Source organism: Brachyhypopomus gauderio, chromosome 20 (genome assembly GCF_052324685.1).
Source record: "Brachyhypopomus gauderio isolate BG-103 chromosome 20, BGAUD_0.2, whole genome shotgun sequence".
Lineage (NCBI taxonomy): Eukaryota > Metazoa > Chordata > Actinopteri > Gymnotiformes > Hypopomidae > Brachyhypopomus > Brachyhypopomus gauderio.
The window spans coordinates 7,620,199-7,645,075 of record NC_135230.1 but is presented as its reverse complement, the minus strand read 5'-3'; the positions used below and the strand labels follow the sequence as shown (position 1 = coordinate 7,645,075).

General features: G+C 45.8%; 1 protein-coding gene across 1 annotated transcript in view; it reads right to left on the bottom strand.

Moving 5' to 3' along the window:
• Positions 1 to 21,354, bottom strand: part of bcl9 (BCL9 transcription coactivator) — a 67,465-nt gene extending 46,111 nt beyond the window's left edge. The window contains exon 1 of the mRNA XM_076983390.1: positions 20,920 to 21,354. The gene's annotated coding sequence lies outside the window, so the exon portion shown is untranslated. The remainder of the gene's footprint in view (positions 1 to 20,919) is intronic.
• Positions 21,355 to 24,877: the final 3,523 nt, after the last annotated feature.

The window sequence follows — 24,877 nt, the reverse complement described above, 5'->3', positions numbered from 1 at the left end:
TAGAGAAATCAATTAGCCGTCGTCACTACGACACCATGAAACGGGGGGGGGTTGGGGTTTGTCCAGTTTAGCGCAGAACATGACCGAAACATTTCGAAAGCAGGGTGTCATTTTTACTTCACACGTTAAAATAGATGCTTTAAGTACATCTGGCACACGGCTAGAGTCCTCGGATCCATCAGACCACGGTAACCTATATCTTGCTTAAGGGGGGACGTGGATAACGGGGACAGAAGGAGGGACTTTGTTGCGGTGTCTGCCTAGCCTGGTTTTACTCTATTTTAAAGAACAGCATCTCCAACGAGCCCGCTATTCCAACACCAATCATCTGAGCCCTCATCACTGAAGAGGCTCTCTGAACATGACAAAAAGACACCACTGTAATTAATCCTGTTCTGATCTGTGGTGTCATTTTTTCGTTTTTCAGAGGTGGTTTAGGGACTTTAACTGTGTATTATTCACACAGCATGTCTGAACTATGTTACTGCACCTATAAACACGAGTTATTACGCAGGTTTTTATTTGTTTACTGGAAAATTGGACACCGTTAGTTACCGTAATGTACATTCAGCACTTCAGCATTTGCTGACCACTCCCAACCACCAAAGCTGCTTAAGCACACATGAATGTGGCCACATTTAGCACAGCCCAGGTGAACACCCACCAAACTCTCAATAAAATGCAGTTCTAAAACTAGTGTTGTTTTGAGGACATTCATATTTCCAAATACAGCCTCTTTTTAAGATCTACATCGCTTTGGGTCTGAAAGTTGTTTTTAATCAGGCACTTTCCAGGGCAACCCAGTGCTGAGGTTCTGGGTTAATGAATTGTGGATAGCCGGTGTTCTTTCACACTGACCTAAGAGCAGTCCTGCAGTTTTGTATGATGATTAACAGTAGGTTGCAGACAGGGTAAGCTGGCCCTAGATCAGAGCAGGCAAGCAACCTCTGCCAAAAGGTTGGTTAATGTGGGGTATCAGGAGCAGACGGGGGTACTAAAAGAGGTTGGAGCACATCTATCAAAGCTTCTGATCAGTCAATCTATTCCCATTAGTGCTTCTCTCCCTCTGTCTCCTTCACACACATACACAGAGGGGAGAGAGAGAGAGAGAGAGAGAGAGAGAGAGAGAGAGAGAGAGAGACTGGGTAGAAGTCTTCGTCTTTACCCAGACAGAGAGAGGAAGGGGGAAAGATGGATAGGCTTGAGAAAGGGAAAATGGGGTTTTCAGACCTTGGGAAACACAAGCACCAGGAGACGATAAAGGTAAGTTGGAGAAGAGGAACGCTCAGTGTGTGTGTGTGTGTGTGTGTGTGTGTGTGTGTGTGGATGGGTAGGTACGGGTGGGCTCTGTGGTCTGAAGCCTGACACCGGCTCCCCATACATAGCACCCACCCCCACCCCCACCACCCCAGATCATGTGACTAGAGACAAGAATTACAGGGCATGGCCTGGACCAGGACAAGAGGAAGACATAAGGAGAGAGAGAGAGAGAGAGAGCGTGCAGTCAAGCTAGCAGAATGGTGTGATCTGGAGGAGGGTGATGTGGGAGTTTAATAAATTGTGTGCATTTTGCAGAGTGTGGGTGTTTGTTTTTTTGCGTCCTTGATTTTGTGTGTGTGTGTATGTGCTCTTAAGTTACCATGCTTGTGTGTGTTGTGCATGTGTGTGTGTGTTGTGTGTATTTCAGATTGCCCTAGGCTGAAGTAGCTGCAGAAACAGCCGGTTCGGTAGTGGCGAATGAGGCTGAATTATTTAGCTTTACTGCACTGGACTGTCTCCAACTGAAATGCCATGACTGGTCACTTGTGTTCATATGTGTGTGTGTGTGTGTTTGGTGAACTCACAAGGAATTCAGTTAAATGTGTAGCACCAGACACACACACACACACACACACACACACACACTGTCTACCTGTGGCTATGTCTACGTACTCTGTGTTCATGTATGTAGACATTCTTTGCAAACCTTTTAAACAGTTCCTAGGTATATCTTCTCCACCTGCACATAATATAGTAGCTGCATCTTAACAGTTCTGAGTAAATGGTTAAATAAATACTGCCAAAATCACCCGTTTTCATGTAATTTTATGTGTGCTCCTCACAGAGCGTCAGAATAGAAACAAGTGGAATGAAAGAGATGGTGCCCAGTACTGACAGAGTCAGGGCAGGCCCCCACCCCCCGGACACTGTTTATAGGATAAGCAGCTTTCCTCCCCTCCACAGCTTGACACACCGTGACGTCTCTCTTTTGGAGCTTTCGTAGAATGTGTGTGTGTGTGTGTGTGTGTGTGTGTACTCACAGCTGCACGGCAAATGCCTCACAGCTGGAGGGGGCAGTGTGTGGTGGCCATGATCCTTGATCGTGCTCGAGCACGCACTCATACCCATGAAGGCATGCGCGCGCACACACATAAAACCAGCCACACGTGCTTGTACCATCTTACATGCTGTGTGTGTGTGTGTCTCTGTGTGTGCGTGTGTGTGTGTGTGTGTGTGTGTGTGTGTGTGTGTGTGTGTGTGTGTGTGTGTTTCGTTCCACCTTGCCCCACCCTGGTGCCACCCTGCCGTTGCAATGACATGCTTCACTCCCAGACACCAGGGTCTGTATTTCATATCATCTTTATTATTCACACCACCGCATGCACTAGAAATACACTGGCCAGGGCAGGAAGTGTCAGCGAGTGTCCCTGGTAATGTCAGACAAATGAAGACGTAGACCCTGTTCTAGCCATACCTTTATAAACCCCCCCCCCCCCCCCCCTGCAGTTCTCAAAGCCATCCAACATGTATGCATTCACTTCACTGTACAACACTCCGTAGGAAAGACACCAGTGGTCTCTGTTATCATCTCATTAGCAGCCTCACAGTGGAGGCAACGCTTACCTGGTCTAGACTGAGATGAAACTGCATTTTTGACAGTTAATTCAATCATATAACGGTTTTAGTTAAGCACTTATTATAGGATGCAAGGAAAATCTCTCCCAGAGTCATCCATATTCCAAGAGCTATGAGCACCCCCCCCCCCCCCCATTTTTCTGGCCTTGCTCTGGCTGGGTTGCTATGGAAACAACAGCTAGACAGGTTCTCACATCCCTTCCTTCAGATTCCTCCTGGCTCATAGAGCATTTATATTCATCCACTAACACACACACACACACACACACACACACACACACACACACACACACACACACACACACGTGAGCGCGTGCACACAGCCTCAGCCACACGCGTACGTGTCCACGAACATGCGCAGACACGCCAAACACCCACATAAACACACCTCTCGCACTACGCGCTAAAACATATTGTTTCCACGCTAAAAGCCGCGTTTGGCCGAATAAAGAAAAAAAAGACGTGAGAACCGTTAAGATACTTTTGCAATTTTTTTTTTTGCATATCCCAACGCTCCTTAATGGCACAGACACATTTGCATTCAGGCCAAGTGGCGTCTCTGCGTTTGGGTGATCACCACAACAGCCCCGCTCAACACACACACCACACACCTCACACACCTCGTCAGGAGAAACAGCCGGCCACGGAAGTGTTATATTTGTCATAATTAATATCAAACATTGTAGTCAATGACTCATGCATAAAGTCAGTGGGATGTCGCGATAATCCGCTCTCTCGTTATCTTACACCGCGCGCGCGTGTGTGTGTGTGTGTGTGTGTGTGTGTTTTTCTTCCTCCATCAAGGTGCTGTGGAGACGTGGGGGGGCTAATGCTTCATTCTGCCCTTTCGTCGCTTGCTTTCTCAAACTCATTTAGCGGGATAAGCATCGGCAGGGAAGGGACGTTTTTTCCCCTCCTCCGTCTGAACGTAAGGAGGAGAATGGATACAGTGAATAATATTGGTTTCTCTCTGCCTTTCTCGCTGATGTCGGACGTGGAATACTAACCAGCCTCTCAGCACGTGCAATAAGCAGCACATCGCTAGCTCGGAAATTAAGATAGACAGAGAGAGGAAGAGAGAGAGACAGATAGAGGGAGGGAAAGATAGGAGGTCGTTTTAGGGAAAATAAAGCTGATTTTGGGCTTCAGGTTTGGATCTTGTTTTTAAGCAGTGTGTGTGCGCGCGTGTGTGTGTCAGTGTGTTGCATCAGCCAGGTTTCTATACATTAAACACACAGCACCACACTAGAGAAATAGAAACTCAAGTGAAAGCCTTTGTAGCTGCCTCTCTCACACACTCACACACACACACACACACACACACAGGGATCTGCACATCACACACGTTCATATGGATGACACGTTCGCACACAAACAAAATCTAACGGGTTTGTCTCTTTCGTACACTCCCACTGAAAGTTCAACATCCCTGCATTTAGAATATCTTGTCCAGTTTTTTGTGTAAACCACTTTTCCTTTTCTTTAGGCCTCACTGAAGAAACATCACACACACACTGTAACCTAACAGTTACATCCTTAGTTCCATATACGTTCTGTGACCTTCGTCTAAGACACAATATCCGAAATCATATACCAGTAAAGGGGTATTTTAAGGAAGTCTTTCTTTCTCTCTTTCCCTCTCTCTCGCTGTTCACCCCCCACACCCCCATATCCCCTCTTTTTCTTTTTGTGTCTGCTGCATTGAGCCCATCTGGGATGGGCCACCTCAGTTGTCATGACGACGCTCCCTGTCGGGTCGTCCGATTGGCCAGGGGACACGGAGCGGTCCGTGTCTGGTGTTGGACGTGGCCGGTTGCGTCCTTTGGGATGGGGGTGTAGAGGGGGACACTTCAGCTTCATGCAATGCAAATATGGCACCTTTGAACCATGGACAACAACCAACATGGCGGCAGTGAGAAAGGCAACGTCTGCACTCACACTGGAAACTGCAGCCTGGCGAGGACAGAAATATCGCCAAACTGAAACACTGCTGAAAAACACTGAGACTTAACAAGTAGCTGAAACACTGCTGAAAAACATTTTACAACACTTAACAAGTAGCTGAAATACTGCTGAAAAACATTTTACAACACTTAACAAGTAGCTGAAGCCAAGAGGCTGGATTTGCATTGCTTTCTTAGTCCAAGCAAAGAGATTTTTTGTTTTGTATTTTATTTTATTTTTTGTTGAGCTAATCTGGGTGCCATAGGCCTCCCTCCTCATCATCCTCATAATAGTGTGAACAATATTAACACCAGGAGAGTGAAGAGTAAGAACAGCTTTTACACGCACGTTTACGGGGAGGTCAACTATCCAGGTGCCATTTTTTTTGTTGGGTTGATTTATTTATTTAGTTCATTTTTATTGTTCTTGGTATCATGGTAGACCACGAAGGCAGAAAATGAAATATTTAATACAACTGTTATTTGTTTCAGTTTACAAACAATTCATGTAATTAAATAAATGCTGTGATTATAATAAAACTTGTCTCCTATTTTAAACGAATATGCTAATTTATGGCTTCCATGCTGTGCTAGTTTACATTTCCTGTCAGGAACGCTAGCTGATTGGACCACACTATGTTTTTAATCTGGAGGAATTATCGTATAAGAGGCGCCCCCTCCCCAGATTAGCATGATCAGCACGCGGCCAATGCGGATCGATCCGTACTTCCTGTTAATGATCTTACGGTGTTAACACGATGAACTGCTGAGCCTAACACCTCAGAGTACGGCACGCGGCCCGAAACCGCCGCTCGGCCCGAGGACGACGAGAGTCCTCGTGGAGACTCCGAACAGCGGTGGTGATGGAGCGGCGGCCATGCTGCTGAGGGGGGGTGGGGGGTGACTCTGGTAGGGTCTGTGCGTTTGACAACGAGTGCTGACACCCCAATAATGGACAAGCGGCAGGAGTTTTGCAGCTACAGTGGGAGCACTATTGATTGCTGTGCTGTCCTGGTATGAGGCACTTTTGGTGGGGGGGGCGTTTGTCTTTCTTTATGTGTGCATAAGCCAGATGTGTGTATATATATAGTGTGTGTGTGTGTGTGTGTGTTTGAGAAAGGTAGAAAAATGTGTGTATTCAGGACAGCAAGAGATGTTCGTGTGGGTGGTTAGGCCTGTGTATGCGTTTGTCTTTGTGGGAGCTGGTGAGAGTGTATACTGTGAGACCAGAGGACAATAGGAGAGTTGTGTGTATGAGTGGCTGCTACTGAGAGAGGGGAGGGGAGTTCTTCTGAACGGAGTCTTGGGGCGTACTGTTATCATATTATAAAGTGAACTTTAATCACCCACATCATATATATTAATGTTGAAGAATCCTCAAAGCTGAAATTAATTAACCAAATTAAAACATAATGAAAAAACTCCATCTCCATTCACTTGGGCTACAAAGCTGTAGAACTATGAAGCCAGAACATGGAGGATCTCCCCAGTACACAGGAGTTCTGTTAGTTGTTTGTGGGGACTCCAGCCTGGGCTGGATGGGACAGCTTCATGTAGTGTGAGGGGGTGGTGTGACTGTCTTCCTCACCGAGCTCCGTCTCTCACTGAGAGAGACAAAGCTGCTCCACTCTGTACCTGTGTCTATACCTGTCTGCACCTCTGTCTGTACCTGTGTCTGTATCTTCACCTGTACCTAGGTGGGACAGGTTCATGTAGTGTCAGGGTGTAGTGTAGCCCGGTCCCTCACTATGGGGGGGTGGGGGTGTTTCTCTCTCTCTTTCTCTCTCTCTCTCTCTCTCTCTCTCTCTCCCTGCATGCTGCCAGAACTTCCATCTTTGATGTTTTACTAATGCACCACTGTGCTACTAGCCCAGAGAACAAGAATGCACACCGCCCCCACACACACACACACACACACACACACACACACACACACACACACAGAGCACAATATACACTCTCAGCATCTCACGTTCCAAATACCCCTACACAGACAGCCAAACACACCTTACAGTGAAGAATCAAGTACCCCTGAGGTGGCATTATGGTCTCAGCAACGTGTGATCTTTGAACAGGAAATCTCTTCCAAAATTCCTTAACATCGCTGTCATAAGAAAATCTCTTATCTCTTAAAAAGGAACTTCCCAAGAAAAGACAATGTCCCTCATGGTTTATTAAAAGTAATCTTGGACTTTTGGTAATGGTGTAATGATAAAATGATATACAAAATGACAAAAATGGATATGTTATTGTCTTGTGACAGTAATGATAAGTATACCTGCTAATACAATTTGTTAAAACAAAGTACTTTTCCATAACATGTCTGTGTTGTCTGCAGTGGTCAGATCTGTAATGAACAGAAAGCAGAAAAGAGGAAGAGTATGGACAAGACGAAGGATGTATGCATGTGCATGGGTGTGGTGTGATCCTTAGTGTGGAAAAGTGGAAGACATGTAATCATGAGCAAGTCATTTCATAGAGTACCTGCTAATAGTGAACTGGTGTGTGTGTGTGTGTGTGTGTGTGTGTGTGTGTGTGTGTGTGTGTGTGTGTGTGTGTGTGTGTGTGTATCTCAGTGGAGTAGTCCCCACCACAGCTGCGCAGATGCTGGTGTGATGTGCTAGGCTGAGCATAAGCATTTACTAACATGCATGAGAGAACACACACACACACACACACACACACCTCACCATGCCAATAACCATAGGGACACACTGGGATGTATGACTAATGATTCACACATCAACCCCCCCACCCTATACACACTCACAAATACACAGGCAACAGATTACACATGTGCATATATCCAAACACGTGTTGGCAAGTTAGTTATTTAAACGTACATACAGCTCCTGCAGGCGAACAGACACCACGCACACAGATACCACATGTTTATTTTCATCTGAATGTGTAAAGACGACGCTACGGCAACACTAGGATTGCCACGCAGCACACGCAGCACACGCGTGTGCATATGCTGGATGCCACAGGTGTTGCTGGAAGAACGCTTCTGGCCCAGTGAAAGGACCTCAGAGTGAATGGCAGCTCTAAAGACTGGGTGGCCTTCACAAATGCCTGAACATAATAGCCCATACGCCATACATACACGCGCACGCGGAGACCATAAAATACCGCCGTTGCCATGGGAGACGAGTCTTAAATGTATGTGGAGATATTCTGGATCAAGTAAAGCTGCTTTGGGGATCAGCTTTGGAAGAGAATCGGGTGTTTCTAAATCAGCACCTCTTTCAGCCAACTCCTCAGCCAAGAGCCACAAACCAGACCAGACCTGATCCCAGAGCTGCACACAAACCCATCCCTGCCTCAGGTCAGATGTGCTGGTCGGGGTGTCCGAGGGACTGTTTTAGGGCTACTCTTAAAGGCGGCTCACGCTTTGAATCACAACAAAGGTAAAGATGTGTTTTCCTCAAAATCGGGAACAGAATGGTAACACGTCCGTTCAAGGTTTGTTACTTTCCAGCCACAGAGAGAAAAAGGACAACAAGATGTTCTATATATCAGCAGAAGGTTTCTGTCATGCGATATGTAGGATCGTGTCCTGCACTACAGGGAGAGTGTCAAACTAGAATAGCTTCACACTATGACAGCCATAGGCACACATATACATAGACAAAACACACAAATACACGCCCTGTCTCATTCACAAGAGACGAGTCATTAGCGTCTTTCCCGAAGCTTCTGTGGACCAATAAACACCAGCGGTCAAGCAAGACTGATCTGAATTTATCACCGTCTCTCTCTCCCTCCCTCCTCTCTCTCTCTCCTCTCACTCCCTCCCTTCCTTTCTTCCTCCTTCTGTCTGTCTCTCCATCTCCCTCTCTCCCCTCCCCCATGCATCGTTTCGCTGTCTGTAGTTGCGAACGGCTCCCCGATGAGTCACCTACCCCTCTGTCATCACAACACTGCCCACTGCAGAGAGAGGGAGGGAGGGAGGGAGGGAGGGAGAGAGAGAGGGAGAGAGAGGGGAAGGAAGAACAAGAGACAGACAGCATCTTGTGCTCTGTGTCACCTCTACAGTGTCCTCACAAAACACCGCCTTCACTCCCCCCCCCCCAACACTACAAAAACCATCAGATTTCAAGATGAGCATTTGCATTTCTCCACTCTACCCATTCCCATCTCCCTCTCCTGCACACCCCCACCCTCTCTCGCACACTCTTTCAGAATCAAATTTCTAAGATCCAGAGCGTATCGAATTCGGCGCGCTGCTTTGTGCATAAAGGAGCGGAAGCGAAGCGGCGGTGTCGTCTAAAACACCAGCGTCGTGGAAGCAGACCTCCTCCAGTCGAGCGGCTAAATTATGGAAATAGATAAATAAATAATCATAAAGCAGCCGGGATAATTTCCATGCTTCTGTGACTAATCTGTGTGTGTGTGTGTGTGTGTGTGTGTGTGTGTGTGTGTGTGTGTGTGTGTGTTTTGAGCTGGATCTTCTAGTGAGAAGCATGCGTGGTGCAGTAGCAAATTTTTTTTTAATTTGAGTATTTAAATTTCTGTGGTGGAGAGAGGCTGGAAGATACACTTCAGGTTGAGTTTCCAAATGTGATATGATTCTTAATTATTGATACTGGTGAAGTCACATACAAGCATGCACAAGGAGACAGAGATGGGGGGGGGACTGTTTACACAAAACAAATGACTCTTTAGACCTGTAATTAAATAAAGCGATAACGCTCCACAGGTGTCTTCCTAATTTTTTTCAAGAATGAAACGTTTCAAAACAAAAGTGCTCCGTATCACGAGTGGAAGCGCCATTAAGCAGCCCCTCCGTCTCCCCACATACACCCGGTGCATCGCCTGCTCTCGGAGGGACAATGCCAGGAAGCGCCGCAGACACAGCTGGCCTGATGCCGCCTAACGTCCTCCGCCCCCGGCCCACGACCACCGCACGCTCCCCGCGGTTACTTCACCCAGCCCCGAGCCCTGTCAGCGGAAGGACGCGAGTCTTGGGCGGGACTGGAGGAATGAGAAGATGGACGCCGTGTGTGCCGCTCGCTCCCGTCAGCCGGAGGGATCCGTCCCTCACCTGCGGCTTAAAGCAGCGGCAGGTCAAAATGGAGGACGATGACCACACGGAAGAGGCGCGAAAGAAAGAAAGAAAGTTTTTTTTTACACAATCTGTGCTTAAATTTACTTTAAATTCATTTTTAAAGTTTGAACACCGTTGCGAATGTTGTTCGCCCAACCCGAGACAGAGAAACGACCGTTTGTATCCCAAACAGCCTCCGTGTTGATGAAAGCATTGCGAACTAAAATACGTCGAACTAGGTTTATATTTATTTCTGCTCTCAAAATCTATGATCAGGTTTGACTTAATTTTAGTACAAACTGGGCATAAAATGAATGTCCTATTGCCTAGTGAACAGACATACACTACAGTTAGTGCATGAAAAACCGCCTCACACACCTAATGCAAACTCAGCGGATACATTAGCCATTACTCACACACCACACACAAAGATGCTGGTTAAGGTTAACCTAAATAGTTTAAAGAGAAGGTTAAAGTTTTAAGCTAAGAAACGCTGCTTCAAGGTCGGGCCCGTGGTGTAGAATTAATTGGGTAAAATTAATATGAGATTTGGAGGTCAACACTACCATTATCGCACTCCCTAACTGTCAAGTGTGTCTCGTACTGTAGTACCTGATTGGGCTGAAGTGAGTGGGGGAATCTGTTGATTGTAATCAATTATCAGCTGAAGAGAGATCTATCTCTCTCTCTGACTCGAGACAACCTGAGAGAAGTGTGTGTGTGTGTGTGTGTGTGTGTGTGTGTGTGTGTGTGTGTGTGAGTGTGTGAGCATCAGCGATGATTACACACCAGGCATAGAAGCACACACAGCTGGCGATGCCATGGCAACAATGCTCTTCTCTCTCTCCAACCCAGGCAGGTGATCCACTTAGAAGATAAGTGATCTTTCCCTTTCCCTCTTGCAATGGCTTGCTGTCACTCTTGTGCCTTGGATCACTCTCTTTTTCTCTTCCTCTACACATGCTCTCTCTCTCTGCTCTCTCACTTCATCTCCTAGTCTCTCTCTCATTTCATCTTCGTCTATCTCCCTCACACTTCATCTTCTAGTCTCTCTCTCTCTCTCTCTCTCATTTCATCTTCTAGTCTCTCTCTCTCTCTCTCATTTCATCTTCTAGTCTCTCTCACAGTTCATCTTCTAGTCTCCCTCCTTTTCTCTTCATCCACTGCTTGCTTGCTCTCTTCACCTCCTGCTCGCTCTCTCTCTCTCTCTCTCTCTCTCTCTCTCTCTCTCTCTCTCTCTCTCCTCAGTTTCTTGGCAGGTTGCCTTACCTCTCTCTTCAGCCCTAAACTGTAATCTCCCTGTTCCTCTAGATCCACGTGTCTCCAGGACTCTCTCCCCTTCCCCCTCTCTAGTTCCTCTATAACAGCTAATGGAACAAACAATATATTATGTACAAATAATGTGACATTTTGGACCCGTTTAAGACTCGATATCGATGTAGCAGTATTGGTGTATTGCATGAAACGAAACCACTGAGAAATCACTACTGCTGTCAGCGATGAGGTTCACACTGAGACCATTAGGCTTCCAGCAAACCATGGTGTGTGTGTGTGTGTGTGTGTGTGTGTGTGTGTGTGTGTGTGTGTGTGTCTAGTCACAGGTGCTTGGAAACAGGATCCAAGATGGCAGCCATGCTAACCATACAGACAGGAGCCAAGATGGCAGCAAGAGCCTCTTAGAGTGTGTGCTGTCTCCAAGTCTCTATTGTCATTCATGCTTAATGAACTGATCTCTACCTGGGAAACAGGTGTGTGCTCTCCACAGCCAATCGGTGACATGTGGTAGGTGGTAGAAAGCAAAACCAACAGGACCTGAGACTGTCGGAGCTAGGCGCTGTTGGAATAACTGTGGTGATTCGAGCCAAAATGGCTCCAGGTGGAGTAACAATTAGTCAAGCCAAGATGGCACCCGGTTTAGCACGTCTGGCTTGTAGCAGTGGGCCTCTGGTCTTAATAAGGACGACGGCTCAGCCAGTCAGGATGAGGCCTGTTTCTGATGAAACCGGACCCGAACAAGATCCATGGTCCCGAGGACAGATGGGGAAGTTATTAGAGAGAGCAACAGCGAAGGAGAAAGATGAAGAAAAGCACAACCACAAGGGAGAGAAGTAGAGCGGTGCCAGCAGATGTCACATGACCACTACTCGCATGATTCAAACTGGACGTGTTCGGCCAAGAGCCACTGATCTGTGGTCAGTTTTGCATTTCCCTTGCGGGACTACCTAGCTAGCAGGACAACCTAGCACATCTTGTTTGCTTAATGCTAATTCCTCCCAATAGGAGGTCTTCTCATTTTGAGCAAGGCATTCCTTTAGGGAGGTTGTCCTAGATTGCTAGTAAAGTCTAACTGCTGTCCATTACACAGGACAAAGCCAACTTATTTTCTTCCAAAGCTAACATGCCCTTAAGGTTTGGTTGGTTGTTTCCAGAGTGCCTCTTGCATCACACAGGTTTGTGTTCTAACTATCCTAATTCAAGTCTTCAGCTATTTATCATGCCCCTTGAGTTTTGTCAAATTCGAGCAGGAACAGTCAAATCATCATTTGATTATAACCCTGAAACATATTGTTATGGCAATATATAGTAAAACACACTGGGGAAAACCCTTTCAGTTTCGTTCATCAAAATACAGACAAAATGATCACCTGGATCATCTCAACCCAGTCAGGACACTCACAGCGTACCAAAGAAACAGTCCCTAAAAAGGCATTTGTTAGAAGTTCGATTTGCATATTCTAGCCTGCTGTGACATCAGATCTGCACAGACCCATGTTGTGCTAACTCTCATCAAACAATGTGTACAGCCCCAATTATAAGATCTGAAGAATTCATATTAATGTTGATGTCAATTATCGGTTTGTGCCCCCCCCCCCCCCCCCCCTTCACCATCTTCCAGAAATTGCTTTAGCTATAAGCCTTGGCAAATTTTTCACCACTACAGGCAGAAATCCATGTCGATTAGGGGGCCAATCGATGGCCCAGGTCTCCAGCGTAGCGCCGATGCTAAACCCATCAGTGACCAGCCCCATGTGGGAGGTGCAGGACGAACCACAACGAGGGAAGGAGAGGGAGAAAACGAGGGAGAGAATGAGGGAGAGAGAGAGAACGAGGGAGAGAATGAGGGAGAGAGAGAGAACGAGGGAGAGAATGAGGGAGAGAATGAGGGAGAGAGAGAGAACGAGGGAGAGAATGAGGGAGAGGGAGAGAACGAGGGAGAGAATGAGGGAGAGAGAGAGAATGAAGGAGGAGTCACTTGATTTTTCTCTCCTCCCTATGTCTGTAGTTTGGCGCTGCAGCGTGCCAAAAGGAAAATTCAAGTGTGTGTGTGTGTGTGTGTGTGTGTGGGGAGGCGGGGTGTCTGGTGTAAATGGTTGTCAGAGGGGTGTGGAAAGCATATGTCTTGACTCACCGGTGGAATACAAGGAAAGCTGAGATTTTCAGGAGGAGATGTGGGCAAGAGAGAGACACACACGAGAGAGAGAGAGAGAGAGAGAGAGAGAACAATGTGAAAAGAACCCCTCCAGACCAAGCACACACCTGCTGCAGAGCGGAAGAACGAAGGAGGAGAGAAGGGAGCTGGAGAGAGAGAGAGAGAGAGAGAGAGAGAGAGAGAGCACGTGCTCCTTCGTCTCCTACTGGCTGCCTGTGTGTGTGATACACTGTGGCTGAGGCTTCAAAGGCGACGCAAATTACACCACCCACCCCACCCCCGCTTCACCCAGATCACACGCCACGTCAGACGGAGACGTCGCCGCACAGATACATTGCAGTCCCAGGTGGTCGTTTCACAACACCAATAAAAGGGCTTAAGCCTTCAAGAGGGAGATGGTCTAACCAATCCAAACACGGATGCAAATTTTGTTCTGTCCAATCACAACAGTGTGCCGAGAATCAATTGACTGATTTCACAATGGCGTCATGCGTCTGCAGAAGTGTTTTAATTTCATATGACTTGGACACGACCGGTGCGATTCCATTGTGTTGTGAGTGGATACTGCTTGGCTTCCAAAAGACTGACGAACAGAGGCAGAGATTGAGGCCTCGGTCAAGACGACTGGGTCCATCAACACCTAAGCCAATGACATCTGTGTTGCCACGCATACATAATATGTATTTGTCTCAGACACACACACCCTAAAATCCATTTAAGAAGCCTTATGATCAAGCAGTCTTGTCATTACTGACACACAGTCATTAGTATTGAATTTTCAACAGGCCATAAAAATGTTACTGAAAGCTATACGTCATCGCTGTCTGGGGTGAACTGCCTCCCGTGCACCTTGCTGGTGTCACGAGGGGAGAGAAGTCAGTAGATCATAAAACTCCAGGCGTGTCCTTATAGCAGAATTCTTTGCATAGCTGTGCTGTGACGCCGTTGCAATCAAGTCCGTTTGGCATTACGCCCCTGCTGTGCCACCCCGGCTACGCTGATGACGCCCTCGCTGGGCACGTCGCTCCTGACGGCACCAGGGCTTTCTTCTTCCTGCCACTCTCTCTCTCTCTCTCTCTCTCTCTCTCTCTCTCTCTCTCTCTCTCTCTTCACACACCTCCATCACGCCATGAATACAAATGTGCTTTAAAGACCAGAGACATCATCTTCCACTCTCTCTCTCTCTCTCTCTCTCTCTCTCTCTCTCTCTCTCTCTCTCTCTCTCTCTCTCTCTCTCTCTCTCTCTCTCTCTCTCTCTCTCTCTCTCTCTCTCTCTCCCTCCCTCCGGGTGTGATGGGCACCTTTAAATGGATTTACAACCATCTCGCCCACAGAAGCAAACGCACAGTCTGCGCACGTGCACATTTCTATTCGGGAAGTTATTAGTCCGGAGAATGTGCCGGATTATTGCAGGAGGCTTTTGAAGGGGGAGAAGCAGACTGCATCTTTTCACCCCCCCTCTCTGCTCAGACCAGGTTTTGCCAAGGCCTTGCAGAGATAATGAAACAATTATGTCTGCGTGCTGGCGTAACCTGGTATTAACTAAACTGTCATCTAACTAAACGCGTTTTATGTTTGCTGTGGGTTATTAACCACTGCTGTAAGGCAGCCATAATTTATGCATTGGAAATTTGACAACTGTGAAGAATAAACCCATTTGTTTCCTTTGGAGGCCTCTGTGGACCAACGTTTCTCCCTCCCGAGAATCACATCCCTTGCTCCTGCTCTCCTCCTCCTCCTCCTCTTCTCAGCAGCAGATCTCTGGGGCTTTTCATCTTCCATAATTTACTTCTGCCTCTCTTTAGTTCTAATTTCATTTTCTCTCCGTTTGTCTTTAAAGCAGCACGAGGACTGGGGGTCTTGGTGGTATGTGCTGCGGTCCACTACCAAACACACCATGGGAATGAGGCAGAGGAACAAACACACACCTATACAGTAAAAAAGTGTGCACATGTGTATGAACGGTTACAAGATACAATGAAAGAAAAGTGTGCACATGTGTATGAACGGTTACAAGATACAATGAAAGAAAGTCTTCAGTTTTTCCAAGAAGACGCATCACCATTACTCTTGACATTTAATGTAGATATAATTTTACTTCAGAGTATCATCTCATAACAAATAGTTTATCGGTTCTTTTAGCTGCTGTTAGATATCACCATATACAATGACTCACTCACATACTCAAAGAACTGGTATATTATTCTCTCAATTGAGACTTGAAAATACACACAAAGGCACAGAGTACAGCTCTGTGTAACATTTCATCTCATGTTACTCAAAGTGACATTTGGGATTGGCAAAGCCTTCAAGCTTTTGTTCATAGCTGACCCACCCCCCTTTCTCTTTGCTAATGCTCTCACAAATCCTCCACTGCTAAATGCCAGTTAGACCACAACCTTTACCCTCAGCAAACACGTAAACAAACACAAATTGGACGGGAATAAACAAGAGTGGGCCGGATCAAAGCCGCCATTACGCATCAGCGGGGACGGACTAATGCGTCGGCACGACTTGTGCTTCCGGACACTTAAAGGTGTTTTGATTGCGCCTCGGGTTTGTGTGGGCACAGATCTGATCTCACTTCTGCTGCTGCGAGAAGCGTGCCGGCGTTTGATGTGGACGCATTTCGACTTTGACAAAGGTCCGGGTTTAAGACATCGAGCTCACCTCAAACGTCATTAAGGAACCTTGAGTCATCCACCGTCACAGAGTTTGGGGTTTAGCCTTTCACGGGATTGCGGAGTTGTTTTGCGCTGCTTTGTGTGTTTGAGAGATTTGAGGTCTTGGATCTTTCTCGCTTTGTCACTTAGTATTTTAGTTTAAATCACACCAACATTTACTGTTACCCACAAGTGTTAAATATGGACGAGAATACGCTGTATTCAACATCGTTGTAAAGTACACCATGATATATACTCTGTGCCTTTCATGAGTATTTTAAAAACATTTTTATTTTATTATTTGACCAATTATAGAGAATTTGTAAACAACAAGTAGTAACACTGTCAGATTAAAACTGCATAGCAGCACCTATCTGATAACCTACTGTGCAACAGTTTTATTTAAAGCTACATAAAGTCTCATATTTCTTAGTAATTAAAATGAAATATGTACAACATAATAAAATAATAATTTCAATAATGGCATTAGCACATGTGTATTAGGTGCCTCAGAGCATCGGTTTCAAAAACTGTTTCCAGAGTGGAATTTTGTTTTGCATTGACATTGACCTCCTATCAGTCATGTTATGAGACACTCCTCAGGGTCCCATGACTCCACCCCCATCTCTGTCTGATTGGCTAAGAAAACATGGCAGAGTCCAGGAAGTGCCCCGCATCACCATGTGCTTGCACTGTGGACCACAAAAAGATGAGCTGCCAAAAAGGTCCATGATAAGAAATGTGATACGTTAATATTTGAAGTGGTTTTCGCAGAATTAACGCAGAATTAACGCAGAATTAACGTCTTTCCACCTGGACAAGTGTTCACAAACGTGGATTTTGTAGCTATAATCCTTTGAGCCGTTGGCAGTGACAGAGTTTCCATTACAAACTCAGTGGAGACTTACAAACAAGTAAACACCATGGGTGAACCACTTTTCAGAGAAATATCCTGTATGTAAAACTGCAGACTCCCTTGCTGCTAACAATGCTTATCAGCTAACGCAGGTAGTGACCAAGGAACTCATGTGTGCTTATTATAAAGAAATATTGGACACTGAAAATACCCAACTATTCTCACAACAAAAAGTGTTATGAGCCATATTACATTTTTATTGGTTTATAATTTCACCATGAAGAAACTAAATTTCATAGTGGGCAATACCATTTATCTAGACTTCTGCATACAAACATTCTCACCTTCATAATAATAAAGATAATAGCATACACACACACACACACACACACACACACACACACACACACACACACACACACTTCATCCTCTTAATTAGGCACACCTTGTTGGACTCCCTTTTGCCTGCAGATTTGCTGGAAACATTCCTCAGACTTCGGTCCATATTGGCCTGACAGCGTCACACAGGTGCTGCAGATTTGTCGGCTGCACAAACATTATGCAACACACCCATTCCACCACATTCCTATGGTGGTCTACTGGATTGAGACCTAGTGACTGTGGAGGCCATTTGGGTACAGTGATGTTCTACAAACCAGTCCGAGATGATCTGAGCTTTGTGACATGGCATGTTACCCTGCTGGAATAGCCATCGGAAGATGGGTACACTGTGGTCATAAAGGGATGGACCCCATTAGCGCAACAATTCTCTGGTAGGCTGTGGCATTTAAATAATGCACAATTGGTATTAAGAGGGCCAAGGTGTGCCAAGAAATATCCCCCGCACCATATCATCACCTCCACCAGCCTGAACCATTGATACATGGCAGGGTGCGTCCATGTTTACACCAAATTCTGACTGCACTATTCAAATATTACAGCATACACTCATCAGACCAGGCAACATTTCTCCAATCTTCTATTGTCCAATTTACGTAAGCCTGCGATTTCAGTTGCCTCATCTTAGCTGACAGCACTCGTCCCTGGTCTGATCTTCCACTGCAGAAGCTCCTCTGCTTCAAGGTTCGAAGTGTGTTCAGAAATGCTCTTCTGCATATCTTGGTTGTAACAATTTTCTATCAGCTTGAACCAGACTACTATGATCTCTTGGATTATAAGGATTTTTTTCTCAGAGAACTGCCGCGTTCAGGATATTTTCCTTTTGGCTCCATTGTCTGTAAACCCTGGAGATGGTTGTGCATGAAAATCCCAGTAGATCAGCAGTTTCTGAAATACTCAGACCAGCCCGTCTAGCCAACAACTATGACATGTTCAAAGTCCCTTAAATCACCTTTCTTCCCCATTCTCAAGCTCAGTTTGAACTTCAACAAGTCGTCTCAACCATGTCTACGGGCTTAAAGGCTTTGAGTTGCTGCCATGTGATTGGCTGGTTAGATTTTGCATTACCAAGCAGTTTAAGAGGTGCACCTAATAAAGGTGCCGCTGAGCTTATATACATAGATGCCACGTCAGCCGCTGCATCATGTGTCAGAGTTGCCACTATACTGGTCTGGGTAACTTGTCATAACTCAGAAGACTGGACTGCAGAAAGGAGCCATGTGAGTTTTGGGACTGTACAAGCCATCATACAATCTGATTTCTGAGGGTCACCTTTCACAGGTGAGACTGGACAACAATTTTTATATTTGTACATAATATAATGTTGAGAGCTAAATAACTAATCAAGTTTGTCACCAGCTAGCTAACTAATAGTCTGGCTAATCTGGCTAATAGCTCATTTTAGCTAACTAGGTAAGAAAACTGAGATTTTATAAGATAATATATGAACTATATTGCCCATAAATAAGGTTTTCATCTATATTATCTATGATTTAGGCAACATGTATTTGACAGCTAGTCAGTGTCACACTTTGCTGAAAATCTTGGTGATGTTTTTTCAATGCTTACAAATCAGTGGCGTATTTTGTATTACACTGTAATGTACTCAATACAATTATCTTACTTCTTTTATTTTCACAATTATTTACTTTTGCATTTGTAGTTGTTAATGCGTTATATTGCTGTGCTACACTGCTACATCTCACTCTATACTATATTACAGTTATATCCTCACTATTTATGCTACCTTTTTGTGCTATATTTTTACTATTTTATAATATCACGTGAATGTTATGCTGCCGTGACAATTCCCCCCTAGAGATCAATAAAGGCATACAGTATCTTCATTTTATTGTTGTTGTTTGTAATCGTCCGAGTATATCCGTGTCCTTCCACTGCTGTAAGATGTATAAAGCAGACCAAGAGTCAACGTCTTACTACTTTATTTGCCCTTGCTCATTTTGTTACATTTTTCTTAATCCATTAGTGCTTAAAGATGCATTATTAGTACTTGAACATGCATGGTTTCACTTTTTCCCCAGTATTTCATAGTGAATGAGCCGTGCTCAGACCTGGAACACAAGGACGGTTAAAATGATGGGAAGCTAGAAAAGGCCACAATGTAAAAACCTTTCTTCACAGTAACTGTACATTAAGTTATATAAAGATATAAAGAAGTATTAACCATTGAGAGCAAGCCAAATTCATAGATGTGTTGTTAGAGCACAGGATCTGCTCCAACTGATTATTAAACCTCAGAGAAACTAAACATTGTGTTTTGGGTGTCATGAAAAATGTCTTCCGTTACCGTAATATCGCATCGTTTCCCACCAAAAGTGAGTGTGACGACTAAACGGCCTTTTCAACCAATGGGAGAAGGTTGTTGTTTTTACCTATCCATGTAAAATTACCACTGAGATTTAGAAGGTTTTCGTGAGGTCATAAAATTACATCACAATTATCTCCATAGTCCCTACAATTACAAAGGTTCAGATGCACAGCAGACCACATGGCTGGAACCGCGAGGAGGCCCTGACTACAACAGAAAAGGGAATTATTCTTACGTCCCCATGCACTGTCTCCGTTACCACACTGTAGTGTTCTGTTACATAACACTCATATTGTTAATATTTTATCAGGATTTACTGGGAATGTTGAACAACAGGTAGGCTGACTGTGAACACAGGATAACCGTTGCCTAAAACGTGACAGCACAATTGGGCATGCACACCAGACTCAACATTAGACTTCACAATAAGCCGTGGTCTAAATGAAAGGGCAAAAGAGATGGCAGTGTGTGTGGCGTGTGTGTTTCTCATGAGAGCCTTGAGATGATCACTGAACCTTTCAGAAAGCAAGGAAGTGAGAGAGAGAGAGAGAGAGAGAGAGAGAGAGAGAGAGAGAGAGTGTGTGTGTGTGTGTGTGTGTGTGTGTGTGTGTGTGTGTGTGTGTGTGTGTGTGTGTGTGTGTGTGTGTGTAACAGAGAGAGGGGTCCCACTGCAGGTTTTCAGAACAGCTGGTGGAATGAGAGCAGACTGCATCCGCCATGCTGGGTAAAGACAGAGAGCCCCCCAGGCAGAATAGAACCACCCCCACTCCAAAACACACACATACACACACACACACATACACACACCACATACTGCTCCAATCACTGCACAATTCACCTGCTGCCGAGAGTGACAAAGCTGACACACAGGGATAGAGGAAAAAAAACTACAGCCACACACTGGCCTCAAATCTCTTAAATATCACCCGGCATTCTGTCTCTCTCAGTCCAGGGAGAGGGAGGAGATGGTGAGATTCTGGGGGGGCGTGTATGACCCCCATGCTGAAAAAGCCATTTTCAGACTATCCAATGACACATTCCAAACTATCACTCGCAGCTCTTTCCATCACACACACATTCTCATGGACCAAGAATAACGTCTCCATACTGGTGGGTAACAGTAGGTAACAGTTGAACACACACACACACACACACACACACACACACACACACACACAGTGTAACCAAGAATAACCCATTAACACCATGCCATTTTTAACCCAGCCATGGACCAACTACATCTCACCCCCCCCCCCCTCCGGATTCTCAACCCTGACCCCCACCGCCCTGCCCCAACCCTTCCCAAAAGAAAAAAAAAGAGTTGGCACTGAAGAAAAAGACATAGGCTACTCACCCTCTCTCTCTCTCCCTCTTTCCCTCTCTCTCTCCCCCTCTCTCTCTCTTACTCTCTCTCTTTAAGCCTGCTGTGCTGCTGGAGCTTCTCCTCCTCTTTCTCTCGCCTCACTCCCCTTTTCTTTGGCGGGCCCCCCTCTCTCACACGCAGCGCCGACACAAAAACGCACACGGGATCGTTTGGGTTTGCGGCGTTTGTTTCCTCGGCTCGCTCTCTCCGCGAGCTTTTGTCCCCCTCCCCTTTGTCCGCGCCGGCCCGGAGGAGAAGAAGGAGACGCAGGGAAAGGGAAGAAAAGGAGACGCACACACATCCACACAAAGGGCTTCTCTTCGCCGCAATCCTCGGTCCCCTTCAGCATCTAGACGCTAGGACAACATCAAAGCGACTCGGGGGGAACACTTCAGGGGCCTATTGTCTCCGGTCTGATCTGTTTTTCTTGCTGCCGTACCCCCCTCCCATTTCGCCTGCACTTGGTACGGTCCGGGCATTCACGCCAAGTAGCTTTCACACATGCAGGGGGAGGCTTGTCTCAGGCAATTGCTGACAAGCTACAAACAAGGCGACCCCCCCCCCAACACACACACACACACACACACACACACACACTGTGTTTCAAGCCTTCGCTTGTCACTGTCTCGCAACCTCTTCTATCACTATTCAGTCCCTTCCTTCACACTTTTACTCTGTGAGCTCCTTAAAGTCTGACATGCTAATACACACACACACACACACCGAATCGACAGATGCGTATATGGGTCTCCACCTCTGCTCTCTCTCTCCCTCTCTTTCTCTCCCTCTCTTTCTCTCTCTCTCTCTCTCTCTCTCTCATTTTCTCCATTCTCAGAATGAGAGATATAGAGAGAAAACTCGGCCATGAAGGGGGGGGGGGGGGGTTTCTGGGTGGAGGACGGTATCCATCCTCTCGTCTGGCTCCTGTAGCTCAGGCCTTTAGTTAGTGAGAGGGGCAAAATGGGGGTGGGTAGGTAGGGGGCCACAAGAGGAGAGAGAGAGAGGGAAGGGGGGAGGTGTGGGTTTATGAACAATGAACCACAGACCCCAATCTGGGAGGTGAAAGTGGAGCGTCTGGCCTAACTCTCTAAGTTCTGACCCGTTGGAAATCTCACTGAAGGCGAAGCTGTATATGTCGTTTACAAACACAAACACCAGGGAAGACTGGATTGATCTATATACAGTTTTTCTTCCTTTTCTTCCACGCACAAAAAGTTAGAAGAGGCGCAGAAGTTGACATTGCCACAAAAGCGAGTGACTGAAAGAGTGGAGGAACGAGAGATGACAGCTGGCCGGTAGACAGATGTGTGCCGCTCACACGAGGCAGAAGTCACACAGAAGCAGACGGATAAAAAAGATCTGCTTTTACCTTGAAATAGTTCAAGGGTCAACTGTAAATGTCTGATTAAACCGATGTGCCCTGAAATGTTGCATAGAATAACACAGAGCCGGAGTGGCTAATCGGGAGATTCGGGAGGATTCCCGATGGGCCGGCTCATGTCAGTCTCTAGTTTGGGCTGATTGGGAGGGAAAAATAAATTTGGGCCGGATTTGGGCATGAAACTCCCGGGCTGAAAAAGTGTCCCACTCCGGCCCTGGAATAACATGATATTAAATAAACCAAATAAAAGCATTAAAAACAAAAGAACGATGAATTGTTAATGTTATGTACAGTTTAATAAATTAGCAGTTTTATGTCGGAGAACGTGACCAATCTGACGCCTTTTTTGCTGCTATGCTCCGTATAAAGGTGAGGGAGTATGTATAGTATGTCCCTGGAAGTAAAGAGTTAACGTTTTACAGACTGTGATATGGGAGAGGCTGGCGGGGGCGGGGCCACCAGACGCGGGGGCGGGGCTTCCATTGAGAATCGGTGGCACTGCGACGCCTGAGATTGAGCTGAACTATCTGGGCTCCTGTGACGGGGGTGCTTGACCTCCCGCACAAGCTTCCAGTAGTTTAGATGCCGTGAAAGAATGTCAAATTTAGACCCTCGGTTCCGAAGCAGAAACATGCGACACACGTAAAAATGTCTCGTCTGGACAATAAACGCAGCTAATGTTTGCAATAATTAAGACATTTCCGTATCGTTGAAGAACATGCGTTTAATATGGAGCTGGTGATGGGAGTCGTGTTTCCGTGTAGGATAAATCATGAATGTTCCGCTCAGACTGGGCTATTTAGAGCCAGCGGGCTTGGTTTTACATAGCCTGCAAATCAGTGGTCCCGATCTGAGAAGCCGTCTAATTTACTAATCAATAGATTTAGCGGGTGTGTGGTTGTTTTTTTCGGCCAGTAACTACGATCCAAGTAGTGTGGGTGAAACTCGGTTTGTGTGACTGCTGTACTAAATAGCTCATACTAAAAAAAAAACATAATTGGTATTTCCATTACGATTTTTTAGTGACGAAACATTTAGCTCTCAGAATAGGCGATGTTAAATCTCGACACCGAGGTGTATCAGATTGTGTGGTGTCCCCGCTACATGTGTCGAGTTGAACCCAGAGACCGTATATCTGGCTGAACCTTTCAGGAGCAACTGTGAAGTGTTTGACGGGGTGTTCGTTTCAAAACTCGCATCACCTCTTTGAAAAACGGCCGCTATTTCTAGAAGAGGTGGTGTTTGTTTCTGTGGAGAGCGTTATCTTCCTAAACTTTCATATTTATTCTGTCACGACATTCACCTCCACATATCTCGTCCTCCTCGGTACTTGTCCCGGTCCCCCGGTCCCTCCATTCACTGCTCGGTTGGTATTATTTCTAAAAGTGCTCTTATTCATCCAAACTGTTGCCGGGGCAACAACCCAAAGCCAAATCCAAATTTATTGTGAGAAAACCCTGTTAAAGCTCGTCTCGTCAGTAAAAATGTTTATTTTACATGTGTTATAGATTTAGTGCATCACACCCTGAGCTGTAGCATGCATATCGCCATATCTTATGCGTATTTGAAGTGACTTAAACGGCATCAGACCGTCCTAATAGTTAAGAAGCACGAACCCAACACGTGAAGACGGTTTAATAAACTACACACAAGGTACACACAGTCTGCCATATGCATGGACACTGTGCTGTGTTATTCCAAACAGGAAAAACTCACAGTGCTAACAACATATATTAAAGTTGACCTGTATTTTAGTCTTAGATAGGTGGCGACCATCAGAAATGTCCTAAATAACAGAATTAGTGGTGGAGATGGTGTAGCTACACGCCCAGATCTCGGTCCTCCTCTCTCTGGTAATATTGCAGTCGGAGACCATGGACAGAGAGGTCGGCGGGGAGGGGGACATGCCGCCCGTACCGACACCAGGACGATAACTGGTACCGTTACACGGTCAGGAATCACGTCCCGAGTCCCCGGACGTTGTTTGGGAGTAGAAGGACGATGACTAGGCCACGTTACACGCCTGTTACAGGTTCTTGATCACCACCTACAAAGGAGGTCTGATAATGGCCACAAATGTCAGACTGTATCAGTGTTGACCAAACGGTTTATCTGTAGCTCCACGTCATGTTGGGGTGGCCTCCAGCATAGTTGGGAGGCTCTTTAATAGCATAGTTATTAGTATCGGCACGTCTGTTCACAAAGGTTGTAGCGTTGTAAATTTGCATATTTTCCTGAGGAAAAACAGTACAGTACAGTGACTTCTCATGCTTACTGACACCATTAATTTCTTTTACAGTATTTCCAGAATTGTTTTATATTTAGCGCCCCCTTGTGGCCACTTTATGGTTTGCATTGAATTTTCTGACCAGTTGAGCGACAACGACATGATTGATGTTTATCAGTAGGGGATAGTGGTCCGTTTTGAAGCCAGAAAACGTGCTCTACCTGCCTGAAGTCCTGAATCGGATATGCAAACTTTTTGGTTTGCTCTCAATTTCAGATGAAATGTCTAAGTCCAATGTTAAATTCATATTTCAGACAATGCCTATTTTTTGTTAATTTCTT